The sequence below is a fragment of the Anser brachyrhynchus genome (assembly GCF_964034855.1).
Source record: "Anser brachyrhynchus genome assembly, chromosome: 2".
Classification (NCBI taxonomy): Eukaryota; Metazoa; Chordata; class Aves; order Anseriformes; family Anatidae; genus Anser; species Anser brachyrhynchus.
This window is the reverse complement of record NC_137695.1, coordinates 74,157,089-74,179,376: the sequence shown is the minus strand read 5'-3', so window position 1 is coordinate 74,179,376 and position 22,288 is coordinate 74,157,089. Positions and strand designations below refer to the sequence as shown.

Genomic DNA, 22,288 nt, shown 5'->3' with positions numbered 1-22,288 from the left:
AAAAATAATTTTTCATGCACTGAAAGTTATTTAAAATCATTATTTCAATAAATATTTTCAGATATACTCATTTCCCTTTATTATGCATCCTTAGATGAAAAATCACTGGCACAATTGTTTTTGCGAGATGCAAAGGAAAAGTAAACTAAATTTAAGGTCTTTTAAAAATATGTTTCAATTATTAGCAGCTTAATTTATAACTCACTCCACCCCTTTTACGTCACCTTGCATATTTCCGTACTTTTCACATAAGAAAATGTAAATGCATAGTGTATTTAAGAGTTTACATGAAATCATCTGGAGGGGAAAGTGAGGAAGGGAAGAATTTGATACAGGCAGCTAGTGGGGCAGGTACTGCTTGATGTTTCTGTGGAAGAGAGGACTCCCTACAGCATCTCTCACATGCTGGCGCCGTGCCCTTGTTGTCTCTTCAGCTTTTCTGTTGGTGGTTGCAATCTCCTTCCCCTTTATCTCTCCATGAGCTCTAAAAAAGAGGGTAGAAGAGTGTTTTGTCCTTTCTACTCCCTGACCTTTCTTCCTGGCTGTCTTCTGTGGTGTTTGTAGTGGTAATATTTTATTTCTAATGTGTTGGTCTCAGAACCAGAGGAGCAGAGCCATCACACTGGTGTCCTGGCTTGTGCTCCCTCCCCACTCTCTCCTGATTCCTTCTGTTTTCTTCCTACAGGAGATGTGCGCACCCAGAAATGCTTAGCTCAGCAGGTGTGCTGGCAGATATCGTTCCACAGATCAGAACGATGAAACTAAATTGAAATATGTGAGGAAGGGAGATAAGTTAAACAATCCAGTATTTTTTTCTGAAGAAAGGGAATGCTTTTTTATTATGGGATCTTTTAGTGCTAACTGGAGGCTTCCTGTAGCACAAGACTATAAGTAATATGAATTTCAAAATATTACAACCTAAGAAATAGTTTAAATCAGATTTTCTTGATAAAATTTCAATATTAGTGTTGGTAAGTTTAAAAACAGTGCTAAGATTTTTTTTATTATTTTTTATTTTTTTCCTGTGAAAATAAAGAAAAGACCTTTGGGAAAGAAGTTGGTATCTAAGATTGGGGTACTGGAAGAAAAGATTCCTCATTCTCTTACAGATGTCTTACGTTGTCTTATGTCTTACGTCAACTTGTGCAAGTTGATTGATGTCATGGGGAACTGGGGATTGATGGCCACGTGGAATCCACAAGAGGAGGACCGCTCCACCCGCTAGCATGGGTTTTAATGTCTGTGTTGGCTGGGAGAAGCCCTCAGGCAGCAGGGGCAAGGGGTGTGCTGGGGGGTAGATGATGATACCCTCATGCTTGCAGAACGACGTTCATCCCAGTGATGGTCAACACTTCGTCTCAGGCTCCCCCTGCCACTTTGTGCCTGGCTTTACAGCCCGGAGGTTGGCAGGGGCTTCTGACCCCTCTCCGAGGGCTGATCTCTCTGACTTCCTCTATGTTGGAAGCCAATGAGCAGTTGTTAGCCCCCATGCTGTTGCCTGATGGTCTCCTGCCCTGAAGGTGCTGCAGGGCTGTAAATTCGTCAGCAGTTCATCTGTGCTTCTCCCATCAGGAGAAGCAGAGCGGGGTGGATGTGTTTGAGACCTCATTTCACCTGATCTGTACTTTCAAGTACGTTTTATCCCGTGACACTTAGCATGCCTTGTTTTTCTACTTGTGAGATGGAGGTAACGGCTATTTTCATTCAGAGAACATTAATCTTCAAAACTATTTTAATGTATTTCCACCCATGCAGTGCAGGGGCTGTCTCCTAGCCACGTGTAAGGAGTGGGCACATGCAGCATGGCAGGGATCCTCATGTAGTCTCTCCCATCACCGCTTACTGCAATGGACAGGAAGGAACATAGTAAATGGTGGTGGGCACTTAAAATCAAGTACTTATTGACCACTTTTTGAAAACAGATGGTTCTTATTTCACTTTTCAGTCATGAAGAGTTTCACATCCTTCAAGAAAAAGAACTGAGTTTAACACAGTGACATCTCTAACATACGAGATCTGAAATGACTGTTTATACTTCATTTTTCTAAGATGTTATCTCATGTCTTGTAAATGAGGCTTGCTGTAAATTTTAGATGCTTGTTTGTGCTACTTTTATAGGAATAATTCTAGCACATTTGATTTGTGCTAGAATTGTAATTATTAATAGTTCTGTTGAATGGCTGATGTTAGCACTGTATTGCTTACTGATATTGATACCTTTGGGGAATGTTAAGTAGTCAGCAGCTATCATGTGCTTTGGAAAACTGAAGTTTCTTACACATGTCTTTTTTCAACTGCATTTTCTCCAATGGAGATTTCCAGCTTTTATACTAATATATATATATATATAATATATATATAATAATATATATATATAAAGATTCTTCAAAGAAGTTTCATTTCATACTGAGCATGAAACCTATTTGGACTTGCAAATGAAAAAAAGGAAAGACTGATACTAATATGGACTTAGGCACAAACCTTAGCCAATCCTTTACTACAGCAGACCAGTGGAGAATGCATTAGAAAAAATTAAATCACTGTTGAAATATTAATGGCTCACCCTGTCATAAAAGGCTGGAAAACTGAGCTAATAGAAGAGCAATGGATTTGCCTTTTTAAAAATATTTATTTCTGTATTTGTCATCTGATTGCTTCTGTTTTTGTTTTGTTTTTCCTCCCTTTCTTTATTGTTTAAAGATTTTAACTGTATGCCCCACCATGGTATTCTTATGAAGGGATTTCATGTTCATAGATTATTAATAGCTTTTATGATGAAAAGATTTAAGTGTTGATACCACTGTTGTACGGCTTTTTACTTCAGCTGAAAGAGATTTTTTTTTTTGGTAAAATACCATCTCCCACGGTTTCTTGAAATCTGACAGGTTTTTTTTTTTTGTTTGTTTGTTTTTGTCTGCCAGCAGCTAAAGAGGCAGTAGGTTTGATTTGGCAAGTTGTTTGGAAAAGGAGTGGAGAAGTGCCCTGTAACCACTGAACAGTAAGTGCCTATTTTACCTGCTATTTTAGCTGCAGAAGTAAGTAGGATACACAGATAGATTGGTATGAAACTTTTATTATACTGAGAAGCACATAAAAATGATGCTGTTGTTTCATTCTCTGCAATTTGTACACACGTAAGTCTGATTATTTTGAAACTGAAATATTTTTTAAAAAGGCTAAAAGATCTTTATTTAGAGATCATCATAAACAGTATTGAGGTGCACAGAGTAAATTACTGAAAACTAAAATTGAGAATTTAAGTGGCATTCTGTTAAATTGATTTGGATACTAAGTGGTTTTAAATATTCAATATAAAAAGTTACTAAAATTAGAGGAAGCAGTTTGGATGTGTACATACAACTCTGCCCTTGGAAACTAGGAACTAATTGAATAAAGATATGCCTGTCAGCTGCACTTCCATGCTACTAAAAATGCCACTCTGTTTTGTACTCTAAATGACTATCAGCTTTATTTGCAGCGTGTTTATCTGTTAACTTAAATGCCTTTTTTTTTTTCATCGTGTCAGATTAAAATTCCTTTTTCAAAATGCAGGTGTTAACTGCTTTGTGTTTTTCTCCAAGAGAAAATATCACTGCAGAAGAAAGGAATATAAGAAAGCAAATCTAATCAAATATAAGAAAGCAAATCTGACAGGGTAGATTTAGAAACTGGATGTGAGCAATTAAACTGGAACACTAATATGTGTGTAGCTTTGACTCAGGAAGGTTTAGAAATATTTGCAATGGTATTAAGCACTTAAGCTGTTTTTGAGCACAATCGCATAAGAAAAATCTTTAAACTCTGCAACAAGAAATCGGTATTTTTAAAACCCTCGCTACGTCAGTAAATTAGTTTAAAGAGTGAATTTTTGCTTTTTCTTAGAATTGAAAGTATGAAAGCAGCTGAGGCAGAAGTTTATAATATTAGGTTGTAGGAGTTACATTAGCTTAGGAATTATGGACATTGCTTTAATATGTTTTAATGCCTTATTGTTTATAAGTAAGCACAGGCAAGGCAAATGCAGTAAGATCTGCTTGACTGTGGGACAAGATGTTCTCTGCAGCTTTTTGAACACAATCTTGGGGCATTTAGAGGAGCAAACAGCAGGCTTGGGAAGTGTTGTGTTTTAGTGTAGGTTTTTTTTTTTTTTTGGGGGGGGGGGGGGGAGGGAGAAGGCTGTAACCAGGATGCAGATTGGAATGAGATAAGCCAGTCTGCTTGCTCATTGCTACCAGATGCACGCCTCCCAGCTGTCTTCCTCTCTCCTTTGAGACACCATGTCTAATGCTTATTCATATCCTTGGGTAGCCAGTTCAGCACAATAACCAGAGAAAGACGAAAACCAGAGGAAGTGGACTGCATATTTCAATAACTCTGGACTGTTGGAGGAAATCATTTCTTTTGTCTACCCACAACCTTCCTCCATCTCTCCAGCTTAGAATCGATACCTTTGTCTCTGAGGTACTGCACATCTGCCTGCCTGCCACCTCCCTGGGCTTTGGGTGGAAGCTAACTTGAACTGCTGAATAATGAATACTGCAGTAACAGAAGGCAAGGAAGGAACAGAGGAAGAGTGGGAAATGATACATCACACAAATTGCAAGGGTTGTAGGTTGATAATGGACCATGAGATTTTTTAATTTTTAACATGTAAATATTACATGTTTTATGAATTACTGTATTAATGTTGGCCACCTCCTGTGGCTGGTAGCTGTATTGCTTGAGAAGTTACCTGAAAACAAGTTGCCATGTGGATATAGTTGCATTGAAGTATTAGAAATCTATGCAATCTGGTATGTTGTAGACACTAGTCATTGAGCTGTAAGAACAATAGAAGTGAAAATAAAGCTTTTAATACAATATTGGGAAGAAAGATAAAGAAGATATGACTTCTAAACCCTTTGGCTGAATTTTAGGGGCAATAAGGTAGCTGATGACCTTATAGTCAGAAATAGAGATTCTGATCTTAGGTTACCAGTACAAATCCTGTCTAGTCCAGCAGGATCATAAAAGTTGCTGCCTAATAATTTTTCTACACATTTGACAGTAATTATTCTCTTGTTAAAGATTTTAACAGAAGAAATGGGAGGGAGTCCCTGTGCTATGGATCTCTAGGATATTTTTTCATGTATTTTCAGAAAAAAAAATATTTTTTCAGAGCAGAACCACAATGTATTTGAGTGAGCTTTTGTCAAGGATAAAGCAAGATTACCTTGACATTGGCTATTCAGGGCATTGTCTATGAGAAGGTTCATGGTTTCTGAGTGTGTTAAATCACTGAGGGGGAAAAAAAAAAAGATGAAGGGTCGTTCTGATGGTCTGTATATTTGTGCAAAGTGGAACTCTATTGACACCACTAGTACACAACTGTTAGTGTGCTTATTTAAGAAATACTGATAAATGAAGAAGAGCTGTTGTGATTGTGTGTAGTTGGTGGTTGATGTTATTCTGGTGTGAACATTTTTGACGCATGAGATTTTGTATTTGTGTGTAGAAATAGATAGAGGTACAACTGTCTCATAAAATGTTTGCTTTCCATCATTTATTTTGGTGCATATCAAAGGATCGATGCCTTCTGGGCTGTGTTTTAATGCTACTGTATGTAGTCAGCTCCTCAGGAGTGCCATTTCCTATCTCCCTGGTGAAAGTGCAGTAAAAAATAAATAAGAGAAAAGTGTGGTCTCTGGTGCATGTTACTTTCATAATACTATTTTTAAAGCAGCAATAGTAGATGAGATGCAGCTGCATCTATATAAGTCTACGACTTCCTTATTCTAAATTATTGGATCTGACCATGCCTATGAAGTGTTTTTTTTAATCTTTGTTATCAGTAGAAGACTGATATCTACTATCCAGTAGCAAGTGGCTTATAGAAACACAGAAATGTAGATATTTCCCTTTGTTTAGAAGAATGACTTGTTTATAATAAGAGTATATAACTCAATTATATAAAAAAATTGTGTGATTCTGAATAATTACAGTCCAAAAAAACTAGTGAAGGGTAAGGGATGAAAAGAGGGAAGAAAAAAAAACTTTTTTTTTCTGTACAGCCTTTTTTTTTTTTTGGTGGGGGGCAAAATATACATATTGACAGAAGTGGATTAGTTTTCCCTCATGTGTATGACAAAAAATGTAAAAGGCATACCAAAAACAAATAGGATGTATGCTATAAGAAAGTACATCTGGACAGTGTTGTGGACTTAACATTACTGAGATGGATCAGTGCTTTGCATCCGCGTTTTTATCTAACACCTAAAGGGAATGAGTTTCTGCTTTTGGTAGAATATGCAGATTGCATATTTGAGTGGTTTACTATCTATACATATCTTTAGTTCCTGTTATATGTAGTATATGTCCATCCTTTAATAACCAAGAAATTTAAAATAGGAAATTTACCTAGCAAATGCCCTTGTTCATGCATTAAAACTCTTGTATCCTCACAGCAGGCCAGATTTCTCAGGCATTTGTTCAATACCTGCAGAAAAAACAGGGTCGAACTCTGTCATTTAATAATACATTGGTCTGTTCTTGACCTTTTTGTCAGAGGAAGATGTCACTGATTAGCAACATTAATGGTATAGTGCAGATACATTTAAATGAGCTTTGAGAAAATGAGCTTACGTGCATATCAGCATAGAGTAGTGTTCTGAGCACAGTACGGACATCCATTTCCAGTTTCTTGGATATGTTGTGCAGCCCAAACTGAGTGCTTTGCTGTCAGAGCTGGAGAGCTGCTGTTTACACGAAGTAACTGCTCTTATATGTATTCCCCACTTACAGACTGAAGAACTCCTGAAAATGTAAGCATCGAGGAAGCAGCTAAGTTAGAAACATCTTGAGTTCCTATTCACATTTTTCCTTTTTTTCTCTTCTTTATTATGTACACCTTATTCAATTAAACTGTTTATTGTAAGTTTTTATAGTAAATAGAAATCTAGATTTTTGAAAGATAAGATCTCAAAAATAACTAAGCAACACACCTTTTATTAGGTGAAAGCTTGGATTCCGTATTGAAAATGCAATTAACTTATGAAAACAGTTGTAGGAGTTAACTACAGTTAAATGAATAATTCTCATTTAAACCCTTTTCCCAGGTGCTATCCAAAAGCAATGTTTAAAGTGTAATCTAATTCTGAACTCCTTTTTAGTATTTCCTCTCTATTGATTTAATTAACTGGGCCAAAGAATGTCTGTATTCATAAAATTTAGAAACTATTAGGTAACTTGCTACAAAAACTAATATGACACTTTAAAACTTGTAACTTACTATCTTCTAAACTTTGTGCCTTACGATTAGAAGGCTCTGTAAAGGGGAAAAAGGGAATTAGACTCTTCAGAAAAGTAGAACAGATGAGTGTCAGTTTTTACTCTCAGTTATTTAGGTAAAATACTATAAAATAGAATTAATCTATAAAGTTATCGGGTTTGATTCAGAACTGTTAATTTCTTACAGAATCTTCATATTTATTGTCATTAACTATGCATTAAGCACCGAATGTGTCATTCTTTACTGGATACTTACATTGGTATGTGTATATATATCTTTTCATGTGCCCGTTTACCTTTCACTGCATCAGAAATCTTTGTTATTGCAATAATCACATAAGAGCCCTTCACCATCCTGCAAAGGGCATACACAAGTGCTAAACACAAGTCAGTGTTGCTTAAATCTAACATAAGTGTCTCTTACAGAGTCTTCTGAGTCTCAAGAAATGTATAATTCCAGAAATCTCTGCACATGACAATCCAGACTTTAAAAAGGAAACTAATATTCATATTTTAAAATTACAGTAAAATGCATGATGATGTTTAGGAAAAAAAAAAAACAAAAGGTTTTGTTCTAAGACTTGGAGAGTGTCCCCAAATATTTCACTGTTGTTTCTCCAGGCTAAGGTGAAGTGTGGGACGGAGCATCGTTGCTATACTAGCTCTTATTCCATCAGTTATTGCTTGGGTGTTACAGATGCTCATGGCAAGCCTATGTTCTTCAGTCTCATGTTTGATCAGTTACTTCAGCCTGCTGTACAAACAATATCTCTATCAAGGTAAAATAGGCCTGAAGCTGCCCTAAAACTCTTCCATCTGCATCAGACAAAGATCACGAACTTTTTTATTAGGTTTTTAAGCTCTTATCATGGTGAATTATTTTCTTTATACTGCTGTTCTGTTGTGGAGCTTATGGTGGCTTGTGATAACTGTGCACTTCTTTTAATTCTGGAAGGGTGCTGAAGGTTTGCTAGTAATCTAGTCAACAGTGCAAGCCTATTCTAGTAATGTTAGATCTATGCTAGAATATGTAGAAATGTATGTATTCTTATCAGTGAAATTTATGAAAAGTAGTTAAAAAAAATAGTAAAAAAAAAAAAAGAAAAAAGTAGTTGCAGGGTTTTTCACAAAACACTGAAATGCAAGACAACAAAATAGCTGGTAAAAGGCTTGAATATCACTTTGGCTGGTTAGAGATAATATAATCAATACTTTTTTTGTTTTTTTTTGACTGTTTTCATAGTAGATATTCCAGGCCTCACTGAAGATTTTGTAAGCTGTTATCCTTCTAAATTTATTTTTTCATTGTTGTATTCCTCATTAAATAATGTTATTTTTCTAACTGTGTTGAATGAGTCCTTTCATAAGTGGGATATAGTTTATTACAACTTGTTCTCCTCCACCCATAGAGAGTTTCCATGTTGCATTTAGGGACCTTTTCACCACTTGGTTGAACAGGGTACTTTGGAAACAGTGTAGTTGTAAGCAATGTTACTATAAGGTTCAAAATGAGACTGAATGAGATTTTTCTGGGACACTGATCTTTCCTGTAAAATGCACTGTTTCTTAAAATGAGAGGGTAGTGTTTCTGGGTGTTCAGCCCTGACTGTGACTCTTTTAATGATGCCAGATGATTATTAAATCAGGGGATCATGCTAAACCCTTATCCTGCTCACTTACAGAAACAAAGCTGAGCTCCAGAAAGTGTGTAAGTTATAGGTTGAATATGTAAGTTATGTACAGAAAGTCTGTAAGTTATGGTTTGCGCTGGGTGCAAAGAATCCAATATAAAACATTTTCTGTTTTAAATTTAAAACTGTTAAGCATGCTGTGAGTGATTTCTGGAAGACCTTCAACCCACACTAGAAAACCTAGTGTTACATGCCATGTATCTTATTTACAAACAATATGAAAGTGAGCTTAGTGTTTCACTTGCTGTTAGACTATTATTCATGTATTAATGGAAGAAAAACATGTTTTGAAACAGAATGTTATGTTCTTAAATTTTCCTGGTGCTTTTCAATATGTAACATTATTTGTCTATGGTAACTGTTCTCCAGGTCCCCCACTGAAATGCCAGTGACCTGATCTTTAAAAAGTTCAGTTTTAAGCTGAGTTCTAAGCAAAAAATTAATCCCATTACTGTCAATGAGCTTTTCGTTAATAGGCTTAAAGTTAAGTAGGTCTTTTTTTGTTTGCACAATCAGAACCTAAGATGTGATTCTACTGATTAACCTTGTTTCTCCTCACCATTCTGTTCCTGAGGACTTGTTGGTGTTATGACTTTGACATTGAATCTCAATTTACCTACCTGCTTATCTGTTCCTGGAAAGTTGGTTGGACAAGAATGGAAGCTAAAATTTTCAAAAGAATATAGTGAAGTTATATATACAAAGCCTATGGCAATTCAGTAGGATTAGTATATTTAGCACATTTGGAGATTTAAAGCTTATTACAAATGAGTACATGAAAATTGTCTGCTGTATAAAACCTGAATTTATCTTACGACTTTAAAAATTATCTTAAGATTAGTAGGGTTATCATAATGTATTTAACTTCAGTTAAATCATGTACAGTACTTCAGTCATTTCTATATATCTTTTCAAAACTCACGCTGAGATATTTTTCTTTTAACTCTTCTATTTGGATTTCACCTGAAATTTAGTACAGCATTTCTTTCTGAATTTTCAATACAAGTTAGAAAACCTAAGAAAATGTTTTCTTGGGATATTCTGGAAATTTTCAGTATCTACCATGACTACACTATATTGACTGCACTACTATAAAGAAGTTTCTTATAAAGTACAAATGACTGGATTTTCTTGTTAATGCTCCATGATAGAAAATTTAGTTATCTGGGCTTGGGGAATCATCCAACATAAGAAAGATCTTCAAAAATAAGACAGTCAGCAAAAATCCATTCTGCTAGTCAACCTTCACCCTAGGTTGAAAAGTTCAAGTAAGTATTTGATGCTTGTGTTCATTTCTACTACAAAGTGGCAGTAAAAATATTTACTGCTACAAATGTAGCTCTAATTTCTTTCAAAGAAAAAAAAATACATCTGACTTGTGGGTTTGCATTTGCTCATCTGGTGAGACAGCCTTCTGGAAAACATTTGGTGTTTTTCTGATTATTAAAGATTATTTTCTTGCCAAGATAACAAAAGTAGATAACAAAGATATTTCTGTATTTGAAACAGTAATTATACATAGAAAGTTCCAATGCCAAATTACACTAATGTTCTTTTTATTTATTTATTTATTTATTTTCCTTTTAGGCAGACACTTCTTATTTATGTACTCAGCATATGCACTTTTATCTGTATCCCCTTCTTTCATCCATCAGGGCAAAGCTGCCTTTGCAATTTATGCGATTGCTTTGTATATTGATTCTGACTTTTGAATACTTTGCAAAATGAGTTGCTGAGTTATATTGTTTGCATTTAACAGATAACTTATTTTACTATAAATATCTATGAGAAAGCTGTGACATGCCAATTGTAGAATTCAATATTTATGAGTAAGTCAGTCTGAAATGGAAATGTATACATTTAATGAATAAGGTGATAAATTGAGAAACATGATGGTTTAATACTGGCTGAGCTGGAAGAGTGAGAAAAGAAGACAGGAAGATAATAATAATAATAAAAGAAATGTGCATTATGTACTTGTCAAGACAGTAAAGAAAGCTGCTTATAATGAAAGGATCAGTTCTGCCAGAGAACAATCTAATTGTACCGTGTAAAAGGAAAACATTTTTAGGGAGATGGGAAGAAATCAACATACTTGCAGCAATGCTGTGTGGCTGAAAGTGATTATCGGATGGTTAGTAGAAGTAGTGTAATGGGAGAAATCAGTGACTAAAAGACATCTCAGTTACAGTGTGATGTAAAAAGACATGTTTTTAAATACAGACTCTAAATTTAGACTTGATGTACATGGATATCCCCTTAGCTCTTCTTCCTGTTTACTTATGGTAAATTACTATATTTGCACAAGAGAAATCCCGGAACTGCCGATGACTGTTTAACAGAGCTTTCTTTTGAAATTATTCCTTTTCTACAGTGTTGGTTTCCCAGCTGATAGAATCATAGAATCACATAATACCCTGATCTGGAAGGGACCAAAAAGGATCATCAAGTCCAACTCCTGGTTCCACTCAGAACCACCAAAAAATGAAACCCTTTGTCTGAGAGCATTGTTTAAACACTTCTTGAACTTCAGCAGGCTTGGTGCCATGGCCGCTGCTCTGGGGAGTCTGTTCCAGTGCCCCACTACCCTCTTGATGAAGAGCCTTTTCCTAAGAACCAGCCTGACCTTCCCCTGTCCCAGCTCCATGCCATTCCCTCGGGTCCTGTCACTGTCCCCAGTGAGCAGAGCTCAGCACCTGCCCCTCCAATCCCCTCATGAGGGAGCTGCAGGCCGCCATGAGGCCTCCCCTCAGCCTGCTCTGCTCTGGGCTGAACAAACCAAGGGACCTCAGCTGCTCCTCAGACATCTTCCCCTCTAGACCCTTCACCATCTTTATAGCCCTCCTTTGGATGCTCTGTAATAGTGTCAGGTCCTTTTTGTACAGTCTCACCTGAAACTGTGCAAAGTGCTCGAGGTGAGGCGACACCAGGGCAGAGTGGGACAATCCTTTCCCTCAAATGGCTAGTAGTGCTGTGCTGATGCACCCCAGGGCACGGCTGGCCCTTTTGGCTGCCAGGGCACACTGCTGGCTCATGTTCAACTTGCCACCAACCAGAACCCCGAGATCCCTTTCTGCAGGGCTGCTCTCCACTCTCTTGTCCCTCAATGCTTTACTTCTGAGGAGGATTTTCTTTTATTTGTTCTTTTTTGACTTCCATAATTCTTTATTATTATTATAATTTATTTGAATTGCACCCAAGTTCAGTATTTCTGATAGTGTTTCGTAGATAGTCTCAACTTTATAAAGCAGTACTAAGATGGTTACCTAGGCAGTGTGGACCTTGCAAGCTTTTACTCTCCAAAAGGGCCCCATACTCTTCTTGAATGGAGTTCAGCTGCCTTCCACATAGGTCTCTCTGTGGGATCCAGCCATCCCTTGTGGCTCTGTCTGTAACTTCTTATATTGTTATCATCTCATGTGTCTGGCTAGTTTTGCCATATCCAGTGGTTTCTGGTCTTCTGTTCAGCTAGCTTAACCCCAGGCCAGTACACGTTCCTTTTTTCCACAAGCTTTCCTGCAGCTAAGTAGGCATGTCCAGCCCAGAAGCTGACCCTGCTCTGAGCCACAGGTTGGATCAGGTGATGCCCAAAGGCTCTTCCTGACCTCAGTTTTGTATGATTATACGTGTGATATCAGGGTGTTGTCAAATTGGTAAAGACTTCATGGCACTTTCAATGAAGCCAGCAGCAATTTGCTGGTATTGTGTGACATTCAAAAATTCAAACTTTAAATAGAATTCAGGTTACTATTTCTTCTTTGCAGGGAACAAGAAGGATGATCTTGGCATTTTTGATTATTTTGCCAGTAACTGGCCCAAGTAGATGGTGTTATCTGTCAAAAGTTGGGCACTGCTTGACCTCTTAATGCTGGTTTCTCAAAATCTTTATTATTTGTACAAAATAGCAGGATATTCTGAAAACTGAAATGTTTTGTCAGCCACTCAAATTCTTCCTTTTATGTATTGCTGTAATTCAGGGGTTCTTTATATACTTACTGTGGGCTTCTGTGCCTTATAATGTTTATAACTTAAAATAGATTAATATAGGTAAAAAATTCAAAAGTACACAAGGTGCTCTCTTGTGTAACCAAAGAATGCAGCTGATGTTGAGTGCTATTGAACTTCAAGTAAAAGGTTGTCTTTGTTAATGGGAATTTGGTAGTTTTCCTAGGGGGAATCAGAGTTCCATCATTTGAATCCAGCATAAGAAAAATGGGCTAAGTTGGTCATAACTGTGATGGACAGTTGGAAATAAAAGTTCAGCATGATTACTAACCAAGGAAAAAATTTGCAAGTAGCATGCATTAAATGAAGAGCATATTGGGAATTTTCAGTCAGGAATTTATTTAATTGCAATATTTCAGTTTGTGAAAAGCAAAAATGTTTATAGAAGGTTGCATACAACTGTTTATATGAAAGCTCAGATTTACTTATGCCATTTAAATGTTTTAAAAAGAAAATGACCTTTGCTTTGAAAGTTAGATGATTCTAAATGTTAAAGTATTCAATTTAAACAAAATATTTTGTCTGTTAAATAAAAGTGGCTTATTTGCCTTGACTCAGCTTTATTTTCCTTCATTATTTCAATAATGTTGCTAACATTAAAAAAACGGAACAAAAGTTCTGTTTTTCTTCTTGTCTTGTTATGTACCAAAAACGTGTAGATTATTTCAGAAACAGTGGTGGCAATTTATGTTTTGATTCAAAAGAAAGGGAAAAATCAGCCAGTAAAAATATATTTTAGTTATTTTCTGTATTAAAATATATCACATTTTAGGCATGCTTTCTCACAGAACAGTCACCCCTCTTGACACACTAGAAAAGGAATATTTTCAAACCTCAAGCATATACAGTAAGATTTATTTAAAACGATAGGTCATTTAATATTTTTCTCTAAGACACTGAGATATGGGTTTAAGTAACCAGTAACTTATTTATCACTTATAATCTAAGAAACATAAATAAATTGCATTTGAAATACTCTAAAATTTTGATAACAAAAATATAATGAATAATTTATGACTTTAAGAGTTTCAAGCACAGAATGCTGAACTAGTAGCAAAGGATGGGAGGTAAATGTCTTCAATTCTTTCTTCAGCCTTTGATGTCTACACTGGGCCACCTTTCCCTTTCTTTGTTTTTTTTGTTTATTTTACCATTCATTTGGGGTGTTATACTTCCTGGAGGAGCTCCTGCTATTCATCTTTGAGAAATAATTTTTTAGTACAAATAGTACCTGTGGACTATGCACAAGAAGTCAGTAGTAAGTTTTTCCTGTGGGTAATTGCTCATCAGAGTCTCATGTATGTGCTTTCCTCCCTGACTGGTTGACCTGACCTTTATAAATGGGAGGAATGACTCCAGAAATCACTGACATCTTTATTTTCTTAGCAAGTTCCTTGGGAAGGGAAACAGAAAATAAGAAAAGGCTCTGCTGCTTTGGGAACATAAAAGTATCTTTGTGCTGTCTTACATATCTGTATTGTCTTTGGCTAGAAGCATGGACTCTAGGTATAAATGTAGGTGGATTTGTCTCTGGTTGAGGCAAAGAGAAAGGCGTGAGTCAGATACATGATTTATCTTTCTTTGTTTAACAGTTGTTCCTTTCACAGCAGGTAATGGATAGCATGACTTTATCTGCAATTATAGCTTATAGAAACACTGGCTGGGTTTTATCTGACTAATTGTGTTGTTACTGTGTTGTGGTTTTGCTCTCTGTATGTAGTTGGAAACAAAATTTCTACAGTTGTTGATTGTGGCAGAGCACTGTTATCTTGAAGTTGCTATGTGCCTGCTTATTTTATATATATATATATATATATAAAGTTTTGTATGCCAACTGAGGACAGGCTTTGAATCTCTCAATCATGTTTTAATGTCAAATTTCCACTAACTATTCATCATAGTTAATAATTGCCTGTCTATATGCAATACTGTTTGCAAGCTAAGTTCTATTCCTGTTTTGTTTGCAAACTTTGCATATATTCCTTTGTTCAGGAAAGATGATATGTTTCTCTACCCATTTGTACTCTCTTTCATACAAGGCATTTGCTCAACAGGGTAACAAATCCATTGGTTTGTGGTGTATAATGCTTTCCTGTACCCAGTCATATAAAATGCCTTTTACTAACCCTTTTCAGTGTATTTTCAAAAATGAATGAATCTTTTAAATCATCTCTACAGCTACCACTCACTGTAGCCATTCACTGTTAAAGGCAGCATAGAGATCACAGCTCATCTTGTGCATCATCTAATCAAATTGTCAATTGGACACACTTTAAAAAATCCTGTTATGATAATAAAACTTGAATTCCATGTTGGTTCTAATGGATTTCTTGTGCTGTTATGGATTTTTGGGTGGTTTATAAGTAAAAAAGAATTTTGATTGCAGCAGAGTAAAAATGAAAGGGCTATACACTAAACCCTTTTGTTTGTTTGTGTAGTGTTTCTTGTTCTTGCTCTCTTGTTAAAAGAGAAACAGTTCCTCTTCAAAAAGCATTTTTGTGTGTATGTATCACATTGGGCCTTATGGTACCTAGAATCCTTTTTTGGGGCCATGTGGAAGCCATCTCCTTTGCCATATAATGGGACTGGATTAGTTGCCCAGCTATGATATGCCGGAGTTTTACTCTTCATAATCAGTGCCTCAGTTGGTGCTATCCATTCAGGAATTAATTGAAGCTTGTATTTGGTGTTTAGCTACACACACGATGAGAAGAGTATTTTGATCATAAGTATGTATTGCTGTCTATAAAACTGGAACTAAAGATGCTACTTTAATGCTGTTGTGGTTTCAGTTAGGACAGAGTTAATTTTCCTCCTAGTAGCTGGTAGGGTGCTATGTTTTGGATTAGGATGAGAAGAGTGCTGATAACATGCTGATGTTTTAATTGTTGCAGAGCAGTGCTTACACCAGGCCAAGGACTTTTCGGCTTCTCGCTCTGTCCTGCCAGCGAGCAGGCTGGGGGTGCAGGAGGAGCTGGGAGGGGACAGACCCAGGACAGCTGACCCAAAGGGGTATTCCATACCATCTGACGTCATGCTAAACAATATATAGGGGTGGCTGGCCGGGGTGGGGGGGCCGGCTGCTCGGGGATAGGCTGGGCATTGGTCAGCGGGTGGTGAGCAATTGCATTGTGCATCACTTGTTTCGTACACATTATTATTAATACTATTATTATTATTGTTGTTATTATTTTCCTGTCTTAATAAACTGTCTTTATCTCAACTCACAGGCTTCACTTTCCCGTTTCTCTCCCCCATCCCAGAGAGGAAGCGGGCAGTGTGAGCAAACGGCTGTGTGGTGTTTAACTGCCAGCCGGGTTAAACCACAACAAATGCCTTGGTATAAGACAGTCTTGAATTTATGTTTATTAAAAAAAGTGTCATCTCAGTTATTATTCAGGAATTTCTATTGCCATAAGCAACATTAAAACCTTTTTAATAGCTCTTTTGACTGTACATCTAAGACTGTTTCTGCTTTCCATGTTCTCGATTCATCCTCATGCTGTTGTTAGGTAGCATGAGTGGGGTTTTGTCCCCTTGGGAAGCCCATCTATGTATAACGTGATTAATGTAGTTTAACAGAGGTGTTAGCAGGAAGTAGCTCTGCACAGAGCTGCTTGTGCTAGCTCAGCATTTCTGTTCTAATCACTGTTAGGCTTTTCTTCCAACTTTTTGCATAACAAAATCGGAATTCCGGTTCACATACTTCTTTCTGTAAGGAATGTGTGGCGATTTCTATGAATAATCACAAAAGCTTTTATTCATACTATGCCTATTCTGCTTTATGACCCAGATAGTTAAAATGATGCCACCTGTTCTAGCCAGTGAGGTAACTTTATTAAGGCCTAAGCTAACAGGGAGTATGTACTCTGAACTAATTTAAAACTGGCAGTGAAAACTAAGGAAAAATGAAGACAATCTTTAATTTAAAACTCCATTTGAAACAGTGATGGCTAATAGTTAGGGCTGCAGCCAGAATTTTAAATCAATGTTTTGAATTTCTTTATTTCATCTTCACAAAACAGTCAGAACTGTAAAGGAAAGCTGGAAATGTCAGTGTGTTAATGCTGGATGAGAAGTTTTCTCTGGCCTGTATCATTTTCCTTTTCAGTCTCAAGATATAATTAGTATGGTAAAGTACATTTACAAAGGAAAATATCAGACCAATCTGTTGTGCTAGAAATAAAGATGAGTCCATACTTGTACTGCGTTGAAGTCCTAGGTATGAACTGTCTAAAATCAAACATATAATGGAAATAAGAACAAAACCACAAGTTGTTTCAGTTAGGCCTCTGAAATCTAAATTATTTCAAATCTAAGATCATATTTGGCAGCTGTAAGCCCAAAGAGATGGCTAAGCTTTATTTTTTTTTGTGATTTTTATGGAATATTAATAGTATATTGATTCCCTTGATTTAGAAGCTACCGAAATTTTGCAGAGCCAGTAAATCAAGAAATTTTAATAAGAATCTAGTAATAAGCCTAATGAAGTAGGTAGTAAAAGGAAGGTAAAAGGAATATTGGGGAATAATACCTACCTTGAATGGAGGAAGAACTGGAGAGAGAAAAATAGACATTCTTAGATTTAAAAAGTAGCCTGGATTATGAGCATGTAGAAGAAATCTGTGATATAAACTGGAAATTTGATTGAGGCTTCTGACATTGTCTCTGGGGGTGTCTGATCCAGCAGGAAGAATGGAGTCTCATACGTAGGAATTGTTTGATGGAATCAGTCATTGTTTGATGGAATCATCATTGTTTGATGGAGTCAGTCAGAATACTATTTAAAAAATCATCACACATTACCATCTGAGATAATTTGATGAATTTAAAATATTTTAATGCTAACTCTGAAACAAAATAAAACTACTGTTAACTTTAAAAAATCAAGTGGGAAGAGTAATTTATTAATTCCTGGGCAGTGTATGATTTTGGACATCTAATCACAACATTAGGGCATGTTGTAACCCATATCTGTGCTGTCAAATTATTTTTGTGTTATGTAGTATAATGATTTACTTTCCAGAGGACCAGGCCAAAAGAAGGACTCTTGTCTGGAGTATTGCTTTTCCTATTTTAGAATGTCTCAAAATATGTAATTTCCCTTTGCTTAATAATATCCTAGGATACAGCTGTTGTTTTTGTTATTGTTTTGTTTTACAGCTTTTAGTATGACTGTTCCTTTTTTTTTGAGGGGTAGGAGGTAAGGAGGGAGAAGAAACAAAAAAGAAGGGTATTTCTTTTCCTTTCCTCGGCTTTTATTTGGGCACCGTCAGCAAGAGTGTTGTACTTATCTAAATAATTAATTTTGCATAATGTGTTTCTCTGGTTTTAAATTGAACCTAAGAATCTCACAGTTTATTACTCATACCACATAACAACCTGCAATCATTAAGGTTATGCAGTTGTCCTTATATTGTTATATTATTTTATATTGTTATATTGCTTTATATTGCCTTTTTATTTTCTGAAACAAATGTCTCATCAATTGACTTGGTTTCTGAGGTGTGCAGGAGAATGTGGAAGTTAAAAAGCTTTTCTGGTATGGAAAGTAAAAAAAAACATAGGGAAATAAATACTGGGTTTTGCACTCTCTTGACAATCTTGGCGTACCAATTCACAGATCCATGTATTTGGTGTTGTATTTTGTTTTGTGATTTGTATTTTCAGTTAATGTTTTCCTGACTTTCTGTTAAACTGTACAAACTGGATTTCTTACATTCCACGGGAATCGTACTGCTTGTTTTCTTTTTTATACACAGTTTCAGGTCTGAGAGAAAAATCATCTCTGATAGCTTCACATAGCTTTCACAGTTGCAGCTGTTTCCACTTGAACTTTCCAATTTGCTTCTTTATCTTGATTTATTTTTCTAAGTGAAATTTCCAGTGGCTTTGTTTTATCTTACTCTTAAATTTCTTCTGTTACTTATCTTTTTATAATACCCGATTGCTTGTCTTTCTTGGATCCCTTTTTTATTTTCTCACTTATTTTTTTCCCCACCTTTAGCCCCACAACAGGATTTCTGTTTCCTTATGGGAAAGAAAAAAATATTTGTATTCCATGGAAGCTTTTTTTGTGTCTATTTCTATTTATTTTGCAAAACGGATTTTATGTAAAATAATTTATTAAATGAAATAAAGTTAGTTATAGCTTAGCAGTTTTTGGCTTAGCACTTCTCAGTTATAGCTTAGCACTCCTTGTGTTTTGATTGTTAGAAGTGGTCTTTACCAAAAGACTGTGTGTAAGTGTGAAAAAGTTACAAGAAATCGCAACTTTGACACTGCACACCCATGAGCTGGTGTTGTTGGCCTAAAGAGATGAGTTTCTCCCTGGTTCTTCATGAAACTGATACAGTTTCAGGCTGATAAAGATTAGCTTTCAGAACCAATATATCTTTGCACATAAATTCAACAATTATTTGGGAGTTCAATATCTCATGCAGTTATCTCACAGATAAAAGAGAACGTCTGTATGCTATCACAGTGAAAAAGTAGTTCAGCTTCCCATTTCTAAAAGAAGTGACAATATAGAGCTACTATGTCTAAACATATGTAGTTACTGAAATTGCTATTAAACTACTTTAAGAACATTTCATTACATTTTTTTTTCTGGGTTTTATGCTCATATACATAACTACAACATAAATACAACAAAGGGACAAGATAACAAAATGTAATACAGTTCTTAAATGCTCTCCAAAACAGTTTGGACACTAGTTCTGTCAGACTAGCACGTGCAGAAGGCATTGTTCCTTAGAAAACACTGATGATTATATATAGTCTCTGTATCACATAGCCTAAGAAAGATTTTGTGCTTCATCTTCTCATGCAAAGTCCCAGAGCTTGGGGAAAGACAGCAGAGATCAACTATAGATGGGCTACATGAACCATTTCCATTCATCTACCTACAAATTTCTTGCCTTTTTTTTTTTTTTCTCTCCTGCCAGTTGCCAGAGTTCCACGGAAATATTGTATACATTCTGTTGACCATCAACCTCTGCTTCATAAGGGTAAAACAAAAAATAATATCCTAATTTTTCATTCTGATACTAGCCCATTATTCTGTCTTTGGTCTCCAGGTCAATACAATGTTATTTCTGCAGTGCTGAAGGATGTAACACTGGCAATAGACTAAGCACAGGAAGTGCAGAAAGAAGGAAATAATTTCCTGTCTGATTATTCATACCTAAGTAATGACATTGAAGTTGGTCAGATTTTGATAACATCAGAATTTTCTGATAGGGTAGAAGTCTAGAGGGCGGTGTGCAGAACTGAAATTCAGAAAGCAAATGAGAAATGCAATTTATTGCAAGTTCCATAACTAACTGTAGCTCCATCACAATGGGACTGAAAAGGGTTCCTGAGGGATTTAAAAAAAAAAAAAAGTGTGCAGCTGTGTCGAATGTGCATCTGCAAAAATGAATCATTCATATGAACTCAAATATGTGGTCAATTTTGTTATGGGAGATGAGAGACACTGAGATTCAGGACAAGTCTCCGCTGTTAATGATGCCTCTCTTGCGGTGGTGCATTTTGCATCGCTGTGCTTATACTGGTTTCCTGGGAGTTCATTATAGAGGCTTGCTGCCACGCTAAGCAGTAACTACTCTGCTGTAATGATTTTCAGCATTACTGGTAGGACTTTCCCACCTCATCTTATTTAATTATTTATTTTAATTTTAACTTACTCTGACAGTCTCTTGAGATACACAACTCATTTTCATGAGGGCTCCCAGGAGACAGCAATAACACAAGTCTGCTCTGCAGCTGCCTACATCATTATAACAAAACCCATAAAACAGGACACTTCATTTGAAGCTGCAGATGAGAGCACTGAGCAGTCAACATCTCAGTATATTAGCGTAAGGCAAGAATTAAAGGCATTTCAGAAAGTTCAGTCCTACTTCAGTTGCTCACAGTTCAGGTTTGTCTGTTCTTTGCTTTCCTGTCTCTTTGTTAACCATTCCAGGTCTTTCCATATGTACTTACTCCCTGTAGACAAACTTTGTTGTCTTCATGGAAGAGATTTTTCTTTTGTTATTTTTTGTGGGGGCCAGGATTTTTAAAAAATGAATGTTTCTAGTAGACCTTTTGAAAACGTGTGCTGAGTAACTAAGAATGAGCACCTTTATACTGAGCATTAATTAGGATTTGGTTTTAAAATAAGATTATAAGAGCGAAAACACTTCAAAGTATCTTCACTAAATATCCTTCCTTTTTTAATTGTCAAGCTTGTCATGTGGAAACTGTTCTCCGGGCTTCACACACAATTCAGTATTGTTGAACCCTGGATTTCTAAGCATGATTATAACAGGAAGTAGACTTCATTGTCATCTCTCTCTTTTTAATTTATTTAGAAAATATGCATTAATAATAATAAAAAATAAAATGGGTTGGGTTGTGTAACAGGTAATCTTTGAACTGAAATGAATTACATAGTGGTTCTGGCACAATGTAAATTCAATTTCTTCTACTTTATGTTAATCCTAAGAAGAGCAGACACTTCTGAGATGAAGAAGCCCTTTGTATTTCTTTTATATGTTCTAATTCATACATGAGCCAGGCTGTGTAAATAACAGGGTTTACAGAATCCATCATGGTATTTTTGAATTTGCTCTGTGGATGACTTCTGAGAGAGGTGAGAAACAAAGTTCTGTATAGTAAATCTTGATTTGTGGATACCTAATGCATTTGTTTATATTTACTCTTTTATAAGATATGAGTTTTCCAACACCACCATCCCCACAATTTTTATAAAGGAAAGTTCAGTAGTAATGATTTCAAATAAATTTTAAATGTGCCATTCTAAGGAATCTCAATGCACCTTATATACAATTTTTTAACTTATTATGCACTGCTTATATTCTTATGAACTGCTCCCAGACACTTCCCAAGATGGAAACAAAGGGAAGAAAAATAATACTGGAATGGATAAAATTGCAGCCTTACCATTTTGTAAGGTACTGCTTATTTTTAATGTACCTCTGAAATATAAGAATGACTTATCTATTTAAGTAGCTCATCTGTAAATATAGGAATCTTTAGGGGGAAATTGTATGCCTCAAGGCAAAACTGGTTTCTAGCAAGAATAAGGAGGGAATGCAGAAAGGCAAGGAAACCAAGGAAGAAGATATGGTTAGAAACAAATGTGGCTCAGAATGTCTGGTTTCTCTCCCTGGTATGACTTAGAACTAGCTCTGAAAAATTCCTATTGCATCACATTTGTACTTAAAGAAGGTAGTAATGCATTGGGTTGTATGAATCTGTTCAGAGATGGGATGTGAGACTTCTAAGAGATCAGTGGTTTTGTAGAGTTTGAGGGGAGA

The 22,288-nt window shown here is 36.0% G+C and overlaps 1 protein-coding gene across 25 annotated transcripts in view; it reads left to right on the top strand.

Annotated features, from left to right (window-relative positions):
* CDH18 (cadherin 18) overlaps window positions 1–22,288 on the top strand; it is a 548,209-nt gene that overhangs the window by 340,987 nt on the left and 184,934 nt on the right. For 11 of the 25 annotated variants that reach the window (XM_080580180.1, XM_080580200.1, XM_080580189.1 and 8 more), the window contains one exon: window positions 2,922–2,998. The exons of 5 other annotated variants lie outside the window; for them this stretch is intronic. The gene's annotated coding sequence lies outside the window, so the exon portion shown is untranslated. Of the gene's footprint in view, window positions 1–2,921; window positions 2,999–19,909; window positions 19,973–22,288 lie in introns of all 25 variants that reach the window. 9 more of the 25 variants (XM_080580181.1, XM_080580201.1, XM_080580197.1 and 6 more) reach the window with 3 other exon arrangements.